Here is an 8,641-nt window from a genome sequence, read left to right as displayed (position 1 = left end):
AGAGAGAGATGCCCTCAGGCCCCACTGTCACTACTCCTCATGGTAGCTCACTTTCTTTTTTCTTTTTTTCTCACTTTCTTTTTGCTTCTATCCCTTTGTCTCTTTGTTTGATCAAAATTCACCCTGTAGAGCCAGTTTTTCCCTTATAACTTCAACCTTCTCTTTTCAAATAAATTTGGCACCATTTTTGATTTGTCTCATCCAATTCTTTCTTCAAGGCAAGAAAGATCTAGAATATTTTCAATTGGTGAGCCACATCTAAAGGAACTACCTGAGGGCACAGCTGCACATAGAAGGTACCACCAGCTAAAGCATGGCACCTTGCTGTGTGGCAGATGCTAAAGACCCCTCTGAGCTGATCTACACCGATTTCAGAAGTGATATGGTCCCTTCTGTGTCACTGCAGCAGAATACCTGAGAGCAGGTACTACATAGAGAAAAGAGGCTATTTTCACTTTGGTCTCTGGTACCTGTGAAGTAAAACTATACAACACCATTATCTGGCAAGGTTCCCCGGCTGCACCCTATGGCCAGAGAGAGACCTGACTAGAGGAAGCAGGAGAGCAAGGAGAGGCCAGGATCACATGACAGCTCACACACGCGGGACGCACGCACCACTGTGAGACCTAACCTGCTCCCGAGAGCGGCAGTGACCGTTCACAAGGATGCACAACCCTGTCATCCTCAGAAAGTGCCAGCTCCTCACGGCCCCACCCCTCAACACCATTAGTCTTGGGCACAGATCATATCCAGATGATAGCAAAGAACAAACTCCCACTGCACTGAGGCCTACACTCAGACCCTTTCCTGACAGCATATTAATCTGGAATTTTCTCAACACTAAAAATATGCTACCTTGGGTCCACACAAGTTCTTAGTAACTTAGAAGAGTGATGAGTCTAAGAACTGCCACAATAATGATCAGGGTGTAAGTAACTTTCCTATAAGAATCCCAATAGAATATTAAGAAGTCATAAATCCAGTTAATATGACCATGGTTTGGGTCAAATGGAAAGAACTGCTCCATTTTGATTAAAAATTAGAGATAAGCAAAATATCTTCTGTCCCCTTCAAAGCTCACAAATCCACTAAATTCTCTCCATGAACCCCAAGGTAAGAGCCCCTAAACTTATAGTGTGATCTAGATTGACAATGAGGGATACTGAGCGCTTCTCAAGCCGCCAGGGCTGATGAGCAGGACTGAGGCACTGTGTGCCCTGGGAATCTGCATTTCCAATGAGCCTCCAGGAATAACATTGGTGAGAAGATTCTGTCTCTTCTGATAGTAACAACTTTTCCCTGGAGTGGAGGGAGACGTGTAAAGGCACACAGATGTTACGTCCCGACCCTCTAACACAGCTGGAATAAGTGTTTCTTAAAGGCCCACCTGAGAGCCAGTCTGCAGTGACAATGGGAAGCAGTGGCACCTTTAGAACAGTGATGATAAAATTTCAGATCCTGAGTATCCAAACTACAACCCAAAAACCCACTTATTTATCACCAAGCATTCACACTGCAATTAGACCTATTGCTTTAAGAAACCAACTGCCAAAGCGATCGATGATGTAGAGTGTGCCTAAGGAGAGTCACATGGACAGAAAACATTCTCTCAGGCTTTCACAGAGAGCACATTGGCCAAGCAATGGCCATGACTCATCCACATGGCTGACACTGACAAAGCTTCTACAATTTGAGGTACAAGATCTCAGGATAAATCCTGAGGGGATTTCACTGACCTTATCAGACCCAAAAGCTACAACTCTTGTTGCATAGGTCCTGCTTTACCTTGGTCTTAACCATCCAGTAGAAAAGTATAAAAATTAAGTATAAGATGTAAAGCCATGCTGTTATGTTGAGCTGTGGGGGACTCAGGTCAACAATTTCTGACATTGCCAGTAAAGCGGAAGACCCAATACTATTATGGGCTACTGGACTCTTTTAGAATATTTTGCTGAGTTTACACACCTATAATATTCAAATAATGGAACTTAACAAAAAAAGGGGATACAGATTAATGTCCATTTTGTATCTGTGTATTCAAAGTGGTTAAGATAGATATATAGTTACATTCTCTTAATGAATAGAGGGATTTGTCCTAATGGTGTTTGTAAATACGATATCATGTCCACATCTTGTACAGCAATTAACCACTAAGAAGAATGTATGCGGTGTATTAATTATTGAAACTGTCCTACCGATTTGATTTGAAACTGTCTCATTGCTATTTGTTTATCAATAAAAATATGGCAAAAAAAGAAAAAACAAAACACTAATATAAAAGCTGTAACCAATTGAAAAGAAAAAAGAGTAAGCATAAAAAGAAAAAAAGTAAAAAAAAAAAAAAAAGAAGAAAGAAAAAGAAACCAACTGCCATCTAGTGTTCAGCTGCTGGGGTGACTTGGCTTACATGCTGACAGAGGGGGCTCTGTGCCCACTGCACCTCGTGTCACAGGTTCACACCACTGCTTTAGGAGCTGGGGCCTTGGAGAAGAATGCTAAGTCCTCAGGGTGGGCCCTCAAAAAGGCTGTGCCCTAGCCCCTTCCTCTCTCTTTCCCCTCCTGGCTGCCATGAGGTGAGCAGATTTCCACATTCCTCTCTCCCACCATGATATTCTGCCTCTCCTGGGTAGAAGACAACAGACCAAGCAGTTATGAACTGTAACCTCTGAAACTGGGAGCCAAAATAAACCTTTCCTCCTTATGCTTTCTTTCTCTCAGATATTCTGTCAAAGCAATGGAAACACAACAATCCTACCCTTGAAGTCTCAGGCAATGGATTGGGCTTTTCTGGCTTCAACCTGCAGAGATGCCCTTCTTGTCTGTAAGCACCAGTACCGATAATAAAAGGGAAAGCCTGATGGAGATTCTGTGCTCCTCCTTCTGGGAATCGCTGATTTGCTGAAAGATACCTCAGAGAGGTAGCTACTCAGCAGGAGAGTTTCTGACCCTTGGCTAATCCTAGCATTCCAAATTCATGCAAGGTGCATGTATTCATTCACAGAAAACAACTCTGGAGCTCTGGTAATGAGTCAATGAAACGAAGAGATAATGCACAAGAAAAAAGGGCACTAGGCAATGAAATCATTGACACGTGTAACTTTGCTAGTTTGCAAGGTACAAGACCTTCTGCATTAGGCCCTACTCTTTAAGCAACCTCGGAAATCAGAAAAACTCCAGACTCTTTTATTTCAAAGATTTTTTTAGGGGACAGAGATACAGCTCGGCAGGACAAGTGCTCCCAACACTGAAAACCGTCTGCACCTCTTATTTCTTCTCCTCTACGAAACTGATTCTCCCGGCCCTTGAGTTTCCTATTTTAAGTGGCTTCATGCACAGGTACATGGTAATGAATCTGGAAGCCTTGTCTCCTGATGAGCAGTCTTGTGCCAGTATATCTGGGCAAAGGTTCTAAACTTTCGTGAAGAATAAGAAAAATATTCATTGCTCCTCCTCCCACCTCTGGCAGGGATGGAAATTGCCCATTTTCTGATGAGGAGGTCAAAGGTCACCACTGTCCATCAGGGCTTCTTCCCAAACACCATCTTTCCATCTGTCCACCTAGTTAGCAGTCAAGCTTGGCAGGAGTTGTATCTTTGGTTAAAGCCCTGGAGCAAACATTGAGGGAGATACGTAGGAAGAAACAGATAAACCACTTCCCAGGACTCATGTCAAGCACTTTTTCCTCTGAGATAAACTGTAGTTTCTCTTCACACAAGGCCTAAAGGGAGCATCTAATTATCCCATGAATCTGGGGTGCTCTGAATAAGTGACCAGCTGGTTCCCATCTGCCTGCAACGGCAATGCAGAGAGAGTCGTAGAAATGACTTTATTTCACTCAGATGATTAGGAGCAAATGCCAATATTACATCAAAGCTAACACATAACTTGCCTGGCCATTAATGGGCTGATTTTATTAAAATAGATGTTTATTGAAACCGAAAGCAATAGAGTTGGTCTCATAGTATCTTACTGTCATGGTGTCTTCACCAGGAGGCTAGGTGCTGGGGAGGAAGTAGGATATCATAAGGCCAGGAAGGGTGGCACAGGTGGACAGTAACCGTGTCCTCTCTTGCTGGCCCCAGGGCTCATTGCTGCTCACCACATACCCAGAAAGAATTCATGTTGTTATTTGAAGAGGTTCCTGTTTGTGCTGTGAACAGGGTGGCTGAGGGCCTTAGGCCTGAAACCTCTGGCTGTGCCTTCCAGCTACCAATGCCCCACCTCCTCGCCTGACCTGCAAGTCACTCTGGACTTCTGCCCTAGCAATTAGCTCTTCAGGCCCATGGGGACACATTTTCCTCATCACTTTGGTTAGGTTTTAATTGGGTACCCAGGATTAAGAAGAGTACCTCAGACCTCCAAGCCACGCTGAAAGGAGAAAAACAATGAGAGTACATATCTCTGAGTTCCATGACTGACAGCAGAGCTCTGTACAAATAAGAGCCTGATTGAGAGGGGATGAAGCAGCTCTTTGGGGTTTTCTAAGGTTTGTGGATGACCTGATGACAATATCTCCCCCTAAACACAAATCTCTGAGGACAGAGGCAGTGCTCAGATCTAACACAAAACCTCAGAAATCACACTTGCTTTTTATTGGACAAACTATATTCCGTTCCTGAACTAGCACCCACCTCTGGGATGCCAAAATGCCTTTCACAAGTATCCTAGTCATCCAGGGACAGTGGCACATGCCTGAATCCCAGCTCATCAGGAGGCTGAGAAAGAAAAATCACAAGTTGAATCTTCCTTGGGAACTTATTGACACCCTGCCTCCATTTTTAAAATAAGGCCTGGGTCTGTAGTTCAGTGGCATAGTACTTGCCAACATGCATGAGACCCTAGGTTCAATCTCCAACACCACCAAAAAAGAGAAAAAGGAATTGAGAATATAAACAAAATATTTTTTTTCAAATTGTAGCATAAAAACACCTTCTGGATCAAATACAAACTACTCTTCACCTTTTTTATTATTTCATATTAACCACATGGTTTAAAATTCTTTTACAATCTATGGAGCTTGTTCAAAAAATCTCACTCACCCAGTAATTAAAATGAAGTCTTCACCAACCAACATTCCAATGCACACAACAGACACACTCTGGGAAAAAGGAATTAGGCATGAAAAGTGAAGGACTTAGGGGAAATACACATATCAGGCAAAACCTAAAAGTAGGCATTTTCACTACTCTGCGTAGTAAATTGTAAACAGATGTTCATCAAATGTTGAGTAAATGAATAAAAACCAGTCTGTGTGGCTTGAGAAAGATATTAGAGTAAAAATACAAAATGCATTCTCCATTTCCACCCATTTCGGGCAAAAGATGGCACAGTTGAGTCTTCTCACATCACTGGTAGTGAGCAGTCAGCACAGTGGCCCTAAGCTTGAGCAGGTAGAGATGAGGACCTGCCCCCACAGCCAGCGGACAGGGCCACTGCTGGCCCAGGCCGGCTCCCACCAGGCTAGGAGTGCAGGAGAATGGAAAAAGCTGTTCTGGAAGAACAGAATCCACAGCACAATCCCTGTCATGCCTGGCTTTGTCATAGAGCCTGGACATGGTTGAAAGCAGTCCTTCCGGGGCTCCCTTTCCAGTGGGCAGGTTCCCCCAGAAAACCAAACTGCAAATCACAAAGTGCTCATAACCATTTGAAACATTTCCCTCTACTTTCTATTTCATTTCCACAAATCATCGCTTCCCACTGACCCCAATTTAGAAGTAATACTGTCTTTCCTTCTAATTTAAAAGATCTCACTGTTTTATGCAAACATATATATTAAAGGTTCAAGACTTGAAACACATGGGTTGAGGAACACATGGGTTGTATAACTCTGTATGCTTTTGTATTTGTTTGAAAGCTTCCATTATAAAACAATTTTTACACATTGACTTGTGGGCTTTGGGGTACAGTCACTGGTTGAGCTCACACTTGGAACACAAAAGGTTAGATCCCCAGCAACACATGCATCTACATGACCACACACATAAGCAGAGACCAAAAACATGCATATAAAAGAAAAAATTCATAACTTTAAATCTATTTTCCTGAGAAGCCCCAAGCCAATGAAGGGGGGTGAAAATATCTGAGACAATTAAAGCCAAAAAGATGCTGCAGACAAAGACCAAAACGATAGAAAATAATAAATTGTGGGAAACACTTCACTGAAATTAAAATAATATTTAAAATAGAAGTAAAAAAAATAGCCACATTCAAAATTCAAACCAAGGATAAAAACATTTTCTCAAAAAGCTAGAGACATTCCTGCAAACAGTAAATATAAGTTATATATTTCTGATTCCACTAAAAACACTGATATTTAATTAGCAATTTGATTAAAATATGCAGATTCTTGAAAATCTAACTTTCTATAAACTTTAGTTTCTTTTCTGTCTTTAATAATAATGAGTTTAAGGGTTGGCCAAATAGTTCAGTGGATTAAAGGGCCTGCAAGCAGGCTCAGGGGCCAGGGATCCGATCCCCAGGCCTGCCGTGCCAGCCCTTACTCCAGGGTGTGCTGAGATGGTAATTGAGACTGGGCATGGTGGCACATGCTTGTAATCCCAGCTCTTGGGAGGCTGTAAACAAGCAGATCAGTTTGAGTACAATCTAGCAGTGAGACCCTGAACACCCTGTAAACACTTCCCTAAAATACAAAAAGAAAATAATAATAATAATAATAATAATAATAATAATAATGAGTCTATGAAGTTGGAGGTTTCAAAAATAATGCAGCATGACATTTATTTAAAACAAAGTAATTAGGCCAGGGAGATAGTTCTGTGGCTTAAGCACCAGCCTGTCAAGTGTGAGGTGGAGAGTTCAATCCCTGGTACTGCAAAATAAATAAATAAATAAATAAATAAATAAATAAATAAATGTGATTGAAGATTAACTACAAAGTACTTCCTTTAGACCACTCTTTATGTCAAATTATGCTGAAATGTGAATCTTTTTCATTTTGCACTTTGGGTTTGTTTTTCAGCAAGAAAGAAAGTCCTATTTTTTAGCCCCTATTTATCAGCTGTGAAATAGCAACTGGACTTTGGACTATTTCAGAGAATCCTGGAACTAAACAGAGTCCACCTCGCGCTACTTTCCAAGGGCCTAACTGGCCCACAAAAGGAGCTGTGGCGCTGGCTTTGCTGATTAGAGGGAGAATCAAGGTCCTGTTAATAAATCTAGCAACTGTGTGAATCCAGAGGTGGGACAGCCTTTGTGCAGCACTGGGTCACACATACAGGTCACTGCGGTCTCTGGTCCTGTGTCCCTCTCCCATGCCCAGTCACTAGTCAGCCAGAACAAAGGATGGATTCATTTTCTCCCTCTAAGAGCAAGAGATTCAGCATCTTGCTCTATTTCTCCAATCAGCATTCAAGACAATGAAACCAAACTTAGCAAACAACATGAGGCCCTGTGCACATGAACTCACTTCTCTGTGTTGTATTTGGTGCGTGATCTAAAATGGAATAGACAGCACAGGAAGTGACACAAGTATACTGTGGGGATTGGCACTGCGTCCCTCCAGAATGGGAAACTAGGGGCAAGAAGAAGAGCGTTATGGAAAACACCAAGTGTGCTTTTCATTGAAGGAATATCGCCTTAATGTCACAGCAAAATTCAAAAATTGTGAAGTCAAGTCATGTTAAGATGAGGTGCACCTGGGCATGGGAGCACATGCCTATAGTTTCAGCTACTTGGCAGGCTGAGGCAGGAGGCTCACTTGAGTCTAGGAGCATGACAATAGCCTAGGCAATATAGCAAAACCATGTTTCAAAGACATAAGTAGTAAAATAAATGAAATAAAAGTTTTTAAAAGATAAGTACTGTCTGTGCATGTTCAACTTTTTTAAAATAAGATACAAGGGTTTGATTATAGGCTTTTCCAAGTGACAGAAGGAAATACTCATTTTTCATACACAAATAGAAAAGTTGAGAGATGGCTCAGGATGTGCTTATAGAGTAGGATGCCCGGATCTATCACCTGGTGTCCTCAGGAAGTTACCTGAGCTCTAGCAATGAATTACTCTTCAATCATCAAATGGGGATAATGATAGTATTCTCTTCTGAGGGTCGGTGTGGGAAGGCAAGGAGATAGTCACAAATAATGCTCAAATGACATCCTCTGTGAATCTTATCATCACTGTAATACTTCACAACAAAGTGGAAGACACCAGGATGGTGACCATGGCAGGCAGGAACAACTTCCAGAAACACCTTGAGGAGCTGCACACAGCAGTGATCTGGGAGCATATATCACTACAGAAACAATATTTTAAGTTATAAACATCATGTACCTCGTCTGTTTTACTCTTACAGTGCCTAAAATGCTGTTTCTGGCCACTATGTCATTCAGCACATTGTTCCTATGGGGAGATAACTTTTATTCCAAAATAGGTTTTCCAAGAGCCTGAAAGAGCTACATGATTTTTATTCCTGGTAATAAACTTAAAACTGAAGCTACTACCCGGCACAATGGAGCACACTCATAACTGTGGGACTCTGGAAGCCTTGGTCAAGACAACTACAAGTTCAATACCAGCCTAGCCATTCTAGCAAATTTTGTCTGTCTCAAAATAAACAAACAAAAAATGGTCTAATTTAGTTCAAAGGCCCTGAGTTCAATCCCAAATGCCACAATTCTTCA

Source organism: Octodon degus, unplaced genomic scaffold, assembly GCF_000260255.1.
Source record: "Octodon degus isolate 3935 unplaced genomic scaffold, OctDeg1.0 scaffold00184, whole genome shotgun sequence".
NCBI classification, from domain to species: Eukaryota; Metazoa; Chordata; class Mammalia; order Rodentia; family Octodontidae; genus Octodon; species Octodon degus.
This window is presented reverse-complemented; position numbering follows the sequence as displayed.